We start from the raw sequence: 10,874 nt of genomic DNA on the forward strand, positions 1-10,874 counted from the left end.
AAACTACACCCTGACACCAACCGCGTTTCGTAGAATACCGTTTGTAAGCAGCGGGGAAATTATTACGCCGTTCTTTGACCGGAATACAGTTCGTAATTAGCGGGCTTTTCTTTATTCGAATACCGCTTATTACGCCGTTTTTGATTGGAATACCGTTTGTTTACAGATACTTTTTTGGTAAATGGACGTATATTCTATAAGTGTTAATCGATGTACTTATTTAATGTAGACTTTAAACATTTTTTTTTTACTAAAGTTAATAATAGCGTCGATCTCTATTTTGGACGTTGTTTTGCTTTTCCTCCAAAACAAAAGCTCTTAAGCATTGTACTGCAGGATTGCCCCTTCCTTTTCAATTTCTTTTGCTTTTTGTCGTTGTCGTTATTAAAAGAAGTTTGACTTCCAGCTTCTTTTGTAAAATATCCATCATTCAATTGAGACGAAGAGTCTTTCAATTTCTGTTTATTTTTTTTACTTTCCATTTCGTCCTGTATTTCATACATTTTTGTCATCACTTTACTTGTAAGAATCTCCAGGCTCTTAGCCTTTTTCTGATGTAATTGACTTCGTTTTCTGTTTACATCTGTCATATCATAGACGTTACCGGGTATAATAAAATCTTTGAATAAACATTTTGTGTAACTGTGAGGATCATCACTAATGTCTTGTAACGCTTCCTTCCAAATAGCCCAATCTTTCCTCGCACTGCCCCAGATATCAGACAACAAGTAGTGGCCTATTCGACCATTCCGTGAATCAACAGTTAAAATTCTATGTGAGGTATCTGTATTGATGTCTAGAAATCCATTAGGAACAATCCATTCTAATTCCATCCCATCAGTATCCAAATCAACATCTGCATCATATTTGATAGAGGGGCATTGTACATAATCGGGAACGTTTTCAGAAGCAAGTATGAAAACATTTTCTGAAATACCAAGAAACACTTGTCTGACTGGTTCACCACACTTGTCTAACTCAATAAAAGCTGATTCTGCAAGCAGAGTGTCTTTAAATTCTGAATATTCAGGTAGGAAAATTAATTTCTGTATCCGATTTCGTGCCATGAGTTTCATACTTTTTTACTAGAAAACATGAAAATATAAGTTTAAACCAAAAAATGGATTCTATGGCAAGACGTTTTACTATTTATTCTAACTTCAAGATATCTCATATAATATATAAGATATCTTATATAATCTAGTTTTTATAAGATATCTTATAAAGTTTATAAGGTATCTTATAAATATATCTTATAAAGTTTATAAGATATCTTATAAATGCTTCTTATATAAATATAGATTCTACCACTGCATCGAGTGTGATACGATATTTATCCACTCGAGACAGTTAAATTTTCGAAGAATTAGAGAAGGTATCTTATTTACTTTATAAGATATCTCATATAGTTTAAAAGATATCCTATAAAGCAAATTATATGAAGACATAATCTTTCAATCAGTTTAATTGAAGTCTGGAGCTGGCATGTCAGTTAACTGCTAGTAGTCTGTTGTTATTTATGTATTATTGTCATTTTGTTTATTTTCTTCGGTTACATCTTCTGACATCAGACTCGGACTTCTCTTGAACTGAATTTTAATGTGCGTATTGTTATGCGTTTACTTTTCTACATTGGCTAGAGGTATAGGGGGAGGGTTGAGATCTCATAAACATGTTTAACCCCGCCTCTAGCCTTTGTTAGTCTTGTATTATTTTTAATTTTAGTTTCTTGTGTACAATTTGGAGTTTAGTATGGCGTTCATTATCACTGAACTAGTATACATATTTGTTTAGGGGCCAGCTGAAGGACGCCTCCGGGTGCGGGAATTTCTCGCTGCATTGAAGACCTGTTGGTGACCTTCTGCTGTTGTCTGTTCTATGGTCGGGTTGTTGTCTCTTTGACACATTCCCCATTTCCATTCTCAATATTATATGAGATGATATATAAGATATCTTAGATAATCTAGTTTTTATAAGATATCTTATGTATTATATGAGATATCTTATATAGTTTATAAGATATCTTATATATTATAAGATGTCTTATATATTAAATAAGATATCTTATATAGCTTATAAGATATCTTATATACTTTATAAGATATCTTCTAAAGTATATAAGATAGCTTGTATACTTTATAAGATATCTCATATAATTTATAAGATATCTTATAAACTATATAAGATATCTTATAAACTATATAAGATATCTTATATATTATATATTTTATAAGATATCTTATATATTATATAAGATATCTTAAGATATCTTGTAAACTATACAAGATATCGTATAAACTATATGAGATATTTTATAAAGTTTATTAGATATCTTGAAGTTAGAAAAAATAGTAAAACGGCTTGCCATAGGAATCGTTAATTAGTATAATACTTTACAGAACCATATGATTATGTAGTATATGTCTCTATATGTCTCTGGTTTAAACGCCAAGACAACTAGCTTGGGCACAAATTTTACAATTCAGAATAGCCTTCTCCAATAATACATGTTTAGACACATTTTACAATAACTTGTTTACATTAGTAATTTAAACATCTTCTTTCTCAATCCACATGTGTTTTGTTTAAAAGATTTGTTTGTCAATCAAAGGGAGATTGCACTACATTTACTTTTAAACAACTAAAGAAAAGGGCAAACAAAGAAAATGAGCAAAACGCAAACCCGGCAAATCCGTTTCAAGTTTAAAGTTACGAAAATCATCTTGATAAAAGCCCCAAGTTGAGGTAATTTCCAAAAAAAAAAAATTAACTGTTTTATGTTTTATTGTCCTTAAGCTATTCAAAGTCGCACCCAAACCAGATGAGAACTCAAGTTTGAATTTGCTACATAAAAATGCAATAATTTTATCATTTGCCCTCTGATAGTTTGAAAACAGAAAGATGTACAACAAATATGGTTTGAAAATGTTAGCATTCATCTCTATGATATAAAGACAAATCATTTAAGGTTCGATTATTGAAATTTTTTGATTGTGGGTAGGGTGAAAGAATTTGTGTTAATTTTTATTTATTTCCGAGAGATAAAGGTCCCAAAAAGCCGTGATTTGAATTGAAAAACAGATTTCCCCCCCCCCCCCCCCCCCCCCCATTTTATCATAACTTCTCATTTTTTTGTGTACATTTATAAGATTTTATACTTTATGATGGTATTTTGTTGTATTAAATAAATGAAGAATGTGCCCATGGGACACAGATGATGCCCCCGCTTGCATATGACGTTATAAAGGTACATAACTCAAGAACGGTAAAAGTGACGCAACCCAAATTCGAACTTGATCATTGTTTTGTTGTAATAAGCATTGTGTATAAGTTTCATAACATTTGGGTGAGGCAATCTAATTAAAGTTAGAGAACGGAAATAAATTTTGGGACGGATGGACGTACAGACGGACAAGGGTAACACTTATGCCCCCTCCGCTGCGGCTGCAAGGTGTACATAATTGAGATATCATTCTCAGATGTTCGAGGGCGATCGATCTTAGCATTTACACCGAAAGAAAGATCGATCATTTTTAAATTACCTCTGGAGGTATACTTTTTAAGTCCGATTGAAGATAAATTAGGCTAAAGATCATTTTTTTTTAATCGATCTAAGCAAAGACCGATATTGTTTAAGTGTAAGTGTAAACGGGGTCCTATTGCGCAACCAATCAACGAAATCTGAACTTACCGTAAATAGGTGTGATACTGTAAGATTTTTTAGCCTACAGATCTGTTTTCTATTTTTCTGTACTTATTCAGTAAAAACATGATCCCTGAAAGAAAGAAAAAATGCAGTAAAAAAACAAGTTAAAGAAAAAAAAATTGGGAATTTGTATATAAGAGGTGGTTAGGTGTTCCATATTCATTTCAGTAAAAGTCTAGATTTAAAAATTTACAATATAATAACAAGAAGATATGATATGATTTCCAATGAGACATCTATCCATCAGAGACCAAAAGTCACGATGAAACCTTCAACAATGAGCAAAACCATACCATTTAGTATGATATAAAAGGTACCGATTTGAAAAAATATAAAACAATGCAACCGAGAAAGCCAATAAACAAAACAATAAACGAAAATCAAATATAGTAGACAGAAAAAAAAATGATCTTGTGCAATGCAAACATATAAATATCGACAGGATGTGGGGCCATAAGTGTTTTAGTCATACATATTTAGTTATTAAAATCGAGATTTAAACAAAAAAGACTGTCATACCATACAAAGAAATTATGAGAGTGAAGTCGTTCAAAATAAGTTTCGCTTCCATATTTGGGGGATTCGTATTGCTCAGTTTCTATTTTTGCGTGTCGTTATTTGTAAAATTGTTTATCTGCTCGGGTTCTTTATGGTATATTATTGTCTGTCTTTCTCAACTTATGGTTTTAGGTTGACTTGAGGTATCTTCTCCTCCTTTTTATGATTACTTTCTCCTCGTGGAACATTCGTGTAAAGTTTGTCTGATGTCTATAGTTTAGAGTCTCAATAAATTCAAAGTTAATCTCATTTAATTTTCCACAATTACTAAAGGATGTCATTTCCTTAAAAAAAACTGTATATTTTAGTATTACCTAAAAGGTATGGAACCCTTAAAGTAACTTAATGATGCTCTAAACGTTTGATACCTTAGTCATATTTTACACGAGAAGGAAAGTGATTCCTTTTAAATTTACTTTATTAATTTGTCCAATCCCAGTCTCCAACAAATGATCAAAAATAATTGCGTGATTCATTATAGTAAAAGTCGATACTTACGTGAAATTCTTTCGTCAACATGTATCCAACGTTATCGCCATAGTCGCCATGCGCGAAAACGTCACTATGTATAACGTACTGCAGTGGTAACACCTTTAATTAACGCCATACGTCGCTTTATGGGAGTCTGGAATAGGGTCCTTAATTTTTGTACCCACTTTAAAGTTTTGGGGCATTTTTCTGTATCTTTAAAAAAAAATAACGCTTATTTTGTAAAATTCTCATGAAAATGATTTTACTATTATTTTTTTTTTGCAATTATATCATTTCTTTATTCTGTATATAGTTAATTTCTGTAATCAGCATTAATTGTATTTCCTAATTCTTTTAATTTTACAGTTATTCTTTATACTTTTGCGCCCTTTTATATTCTATTCTTTATTTTTTTTTGTTATTTTTCTCTTTTCTTTATATAATTTTGTAAAAAAAAAAAATACAGCAAAGTTGTGAGCGTTGCCGCCACCTTGCTTACAGACTGCCTCCGTCATTTATTTATTTTTGTGGCTATGGTTTTGGCTCCCTTAGAAATTTTCTGCGCATGTTGATTCAAAAACCGAAAAATGAAGTCAACCGACTTTATGAAGAAGACCGGGGAAGGCTCAGGTGCGCTGGATCTTCTGCTTATTTTTTTTTTTGGCTTTGCTTGACGACAGATTTAACTAATTTGTCAGTATTAAACGGGAATTATTCACCCTTATGAATTGAAAAAAAAACTCTAGAAAAGGGATTTCCAACTACGTAATAATTGTGGAAACACAAATCCTCGATGCACAATATTTCTGTAGCTCTTCAATTTCACAATGAGTATAGACTAGCTATAGTTTGTAGCATGAAATTGAAATTGTTTAAAAAATTATAAGGTGAAGATCAATTGTATCCTTTTTCGTTTTTTTTTTTTTTTTTATTTCTTTTTACCTAGCAGCTGCATCGGTTGCTTCAATGGAAGCTTCGCCATCCAGTTCCTTTTTATATATTTGATGTACTGTGTTACTCCTCGGTTTACTCGCAGGATAATTTATCATTTACAGTTTCCTTGTTTGACCGAGGTTTTGTTTATGAGTGTTCGGTTAATTGTCATAAATACTATCACAAGCGATATTTAATACTTTAATTCATGTCATGTTGATAAAATCAGCAAAATATATAAAAAGTTGCAAAAGTAAAATAAATAATAAAAAACAAAGCTGCAAAACAAAACAAATAAAAAAAATATGATCAAAATTTATATGCCAGCTTTAGCTGGCACTTATGGTAGAAGCATCGAATTGGAATAAAGAACGATAACTCTCTCTACATGATCCAATCTAATTAAAATTAAATCTCCGCACTTGCTCCTCGTTGTTTATATGTCGCGCGTGGGAGAGGAGATTTCTATCTGGATGAAAGAAAAACCGCATAAAACACAAATATTTGTTCATACTGATATTTTCCTTGGGGTGCATACTTCACTTGATGCCATTTTAACCTCGGAAGGCAATAATATGCCAGCTTTAGCTGGCACTTATGGTAGAAGCATCGAGTTGGAATAAAGAACGATAACTCTCTCTACATGATCAATCTAAAAAGTTTCGTCACTCTCGTTAAATCTCGTACGATTTTTTAAAAATATATTTCGAAGTTGATCACGTCAAGTTATCTAACTCTTAAAAATTTGTTTTTCTTTTTTTTTCATTATATTTATTAAATAAATATTGTATTCTTGCTTGGCTACAAATATAAAGTCAATTCTTCCAATAATGAAAACGAAATTAGCATTGGAATATCCGTCAGGACATTGTCAGGACATTAGTTTAACCCTTATATTTTTAATGGCTGCCAGATTCTCGTTTAATCGCGATCTTGAAAAAAGGGACAAAACGGAATAGATTCGATGTTTAATACGACTTGAATTTTTTTTGTTTACAAAAACAAGAATTAAGAAATTTTAGTAACTTGTGTAGTTTATTTAATTTTTATTGTGCCACGGAAATAACCGAAATTTAGACAACAACATCTTACGCCATGAATCGGCATGATGTTTCATCGTCTGCTTCATCTTTCCATTATCAGTGACAAATTTCCTAAATAACCACAGGTACTTCATTTAAAAGTTACAGTATCATAATTTATGATAACATTTGTAGTGTAAAAGTTCCGTCCAGCCATGGGAACACAGAAAAACCCTCTGCAAGCAATAAATTTCGGGAGAAACGTAGCCGGAGGAAGTAAAATCCGGTGCACTGCCTCTGATTGACCATGACCATTATTATTCATCTGCTACAGAATTTCCCATATCAAGTTACAGTAATAATGAAGTTGGTTATACCATGGAAGTATTATATTGACTACTTCCATGGTTATACTGTTGAATGTGATTTCTGTAGCTCACAGACAAATGCAGGTGAAATTCAAAACTTAACAAAAGTTTTACACAAAGAAAATATATTCAAATTCACTATCTGTAGACTGTACTTCCTTTGACAAACTCTCAACAAATCTTGTCATTAATTATGACACATATCTACCTTAAACAGTCCCAGGAGTTTAATCATAAATTAAAACAGCTGTAAAAGGAGACTTGAGTCTGAGTGATACATTTATAGGTACATATATATTGTATGCACCCATATTGTCCAAAATAGGATTTTATGGGAAGATGGAGTTACAATAACCCATGATAATACCATGACTTTTGATAGGTATAGAGCATGTTACTTGGAAGTATGTGGGCTACATCCTTTGAAATTCAAGCTGCCGGCACATTATTTGGATGCAATATAAATAATTGCCTCCCTCAGTCGCCTGTATATTTCATGCGTCAGTTTAAACCTGATCAAAATATTTTCCCTCTACTGAATACTTTTATCAGGTGCACATTTCAACCTATTAAAGCAATAAACACTTATGGCTATAATGTCACAGTTCCCAAATTACACAGAGTACCCAATTTGCACCTATTCAACAAAAATAACTGGAAATCTTACAAGTTTTCTTTGAGACTAAACAATTTGTATTGTTATGATTTGACATTATACATGTCTTTTAACATAGGTTAATATATTTAGATATACACAAATCGTTCACAATGAGAATATATCAACAGATGAAGCATTCCCGGGAAAAAGTAAATCTACGAAAACGTCAGTGTCGTCACCATGCGAAGTTATCTAATTATCATCTTTTGAAAATGTTAGCAACTTCACAACTACAAGTTAATTTTCATGACCAAAATAAAATAAAGTACAAACAAAAAAGCAATAAAATGCTTCGTCAAGCACAGCCTGATACAACCACAGATGTAGATTTAGCATAAAAAAAACGCCAAAAATTTTATGTCAGTTGAAATCAAACATATTTTAATTTTGGACCCTTCAAACTTTAATATGGACTAATTTGAAAACGGGTATCAAGTGAGCCCGAACATTTCTATTCAGCAGCAGTCTCCAAGTACATATCTCCTTAATTTTATATGATAGTCCCACAAAAATGTTGAAAATGTGTACATTTAATTTTTTTTCTAGATTCTCTCATGTCATACATGTGAAAGCGGTACCTTTTTGGTCACTATTTATGTGTTGCGTCTAAATATGAATTGTAACACTTTATAGTGACTGACCAGGTCAAAACAAATACTTCTCAAGAAACATGCAGAGAAGAAGACAACTTGGAACAGCACCAGCCATGCCAGACTATGTATGAATAAAAACTCAGATCGGAATAGCATGGACGATATGTTAGTTATATGTCCTAGTGAATAGTAAGGAAAGCTATCAATAATTCTGCAGATAACGCAATTTTATCACTGTGGGTTATTGTACATTTTCTGTTCAAATTTTCACACAATCAGTGAATCGTTCAAAAAGGCTAGACTAACTTTTTATTACCAGCTGATTACTGAAAGTTTCAAACAATGACAAGTGTTTCATTCATGAAATAACTTGTGCGTTTCTGCGAAAAAAAATCATGTGCAATTTTGTGAATTAAAGGGAAAGAAGATCCTTTTGCGATGCACTCGTGCATGTCAATTGTGAACTGACCCAATACATTTTCTTTATCATGACCAGTTCACTGATACTGACGTTGACATTATCAAGAAGTACACATCAAAGAAAAAATGCACAAATTACCGATAAAATAATTTACACACCCTGTTTCGTGTGTATCACCTGCCAAATCAGTATTTGTTGCATTTATATATAAATGAGAAATAATCAATGTTAAAATGGTAAATTTTTTGAGAAAAAAAACAAAAATGATGGAAAAAACAACCCAAAAATGTTGTTTTTGACCACTGACTCCTAAACTGTTGGTACAATAAATATGATAACCCCCAAAATCAATTCTACATTTTGTGTATTGAAGTTGAACCTTCTGGTACAATTTCATACATTGTCATAGAGATCCATTTACTTATTAAACTAAAGTTATTGTCCGGAAACCAAATGTGTCTTCGGACAACAACAGTGACATGATTGCATTACTCGAAAGCAAATTTTTGACATATTCCCCATTTCGATTCTGAATTTTATTTTGCCGTCGTATAAAAACTTGAAAAGTAAGCTAATAAAACAAAATGCAAAAATGACATAAAACTGACTCTGAATTAGTACATGAAATTGATGTAGAAACCCACAAACAGAAGATGATCAAGAATACATTTATACTGCTGAGCATTGTTCTCCCCTCAAATTTTAAATAGCATCCCAGAAAATAGCAAAATCTTTAGATTATCAACTTAACAATCCTATTTATGGTTCCTTATGCTTAGATCAAAATGAAAAACCTGATCAAAACATTCTTCTAAACAGGCTCACTGTAAATTCAAACTCTTCTTTTTTAACAATCAGAATGATCCTCTTGCTGATATGCAGGAAACTGGGAATACAATATGAACAACCAGCTAATTTAGAAAGTAAAATTAATTCAACAAACAGAAAGCGTTGTTTGCAATACTAAATAAAAAAACAGGTACAACTTTTAGATATTGATGAAAAAGATATTCCAAGTCCTCCACCTTTTCATGAAAGTCAACAAAAAATTAATTTAATAAAGTTATGGATTGTATAACAGTATTCATAGTTTTGAAATTAAACAAATGTCTTATTGTTTTAAATTTTGTAAAATTTGCAAAGAAAGAAAAATGGATATGAAAATGCACAAGATAATGAATGTAAGCATTGTCATTTATATAAATCACCAATAAATTCATTTTCAGCAGAAAACAATAAGGGAGCAACCATTTAGCTTCAAAGGGGGGAGGTATGGTTTTTTGTTTGAGTCAGATTTTTTACACGAGAAGCGCTTCAATGCTATCAATCAAAATTATTTAGTCAAAATATAACACTAGAAGGTAAGGGGAAAATCTGAATTCAGAATTTTTTTTTTTGTCCTCTGCTTGAACAGAGTATTTTTTTTCCATCAATTTTTTAAGAAAAATACTAGTCCAAATAATTATGACGTCTAGAAAGCGGCTATTTAAAATTTTTGCTTTGATGCCTTCCTGCGACGCGTCAAAGCAAAAAAATACCATACCCCTCATGCCTTTTGAAGTTCAATGATCTTTCCCTAATCATTTTCCACCTGAACTTATTATTTTATTTTAGACAAAAACTATACAGATATGTAGGACATTCGTCCTGAACATGCATGAAATATTTGCCACTGGACGTTAAGCAACCAACAATCAATCAATATATAGGACATAGTCATGGTATAAAGCTGGCATTTAAGGTAGCGCCTTCCTCATATTATGCCAGCTTTAGCTGGCACTTATGGTAGAAGCATCGAATTGGAATAAAGAACGATAACTCTCTCTACATGAGCAATCTAAAAAGTTTCGTCACTCTCGTTAAATCTCGTACGATTTTTTTTTTTTAATTTTCGAAGTAGATCAAGTCAAGTTATTTAACTCTTAAAAATATTTGTTTTCTTTTTTTTTCATTATATTTATTAAACAAACATTGTATTCTTGCTTGGCTCCAAATATAAGGTCCATTCTTCAAATAATGAAAACGAAATTAGCATTGGAATATCCGTAAGGACAATTTCAGGACATTAGTTTAACCCTTATATTTTGATGGCTGCCAGATTCTCGTTTAATCGCGATCTTGAAAAAACGGGACAAAACGGAATA

At 31.7% G+C, this 10,874-nt stretch overlaps 1 long non-coding RNA gene across 1 annotated transcript; it reads right to left on the bottom strand.

Annotated features, from left to right (window-relative positions):
- Nucleotides 1-941: 941 nt before the first annotated feature.
- Nucleotides 942-4,904, bottom strand: LOC127704879 (uncharacterized). Its single transcript, XR_007983555.1, has 3 exons — nt 4,763-4,904; nt 3,692-3,776; nt 942-1,085 (listed from the first exon to the last, which is right to left on the bottom strand). It is a non-coding gene; the product is annotated as an uncharacterized LOC127704879 (long non-coding RNA).
- Between the last annotated feature and the right edge of the window lie 5,970 nt (nt 4,905-10,874).

The sequence above is a fragment of the Mytilus californianus genome, unplaced genomic scaffold (genome assembly GCF_021869535.1).
Source record: "Mytilus californianus isolate M0D057914Y unplaced genomic scaffold, xbMytCali1.0.p SCAF_6, whole genome shotgun sequence".
NCBI lineage: Eukaryota > Metazoa > Mollusca > Bivalvia > Mytilida > Mytilidae > Mytilus > Mytilus californianus.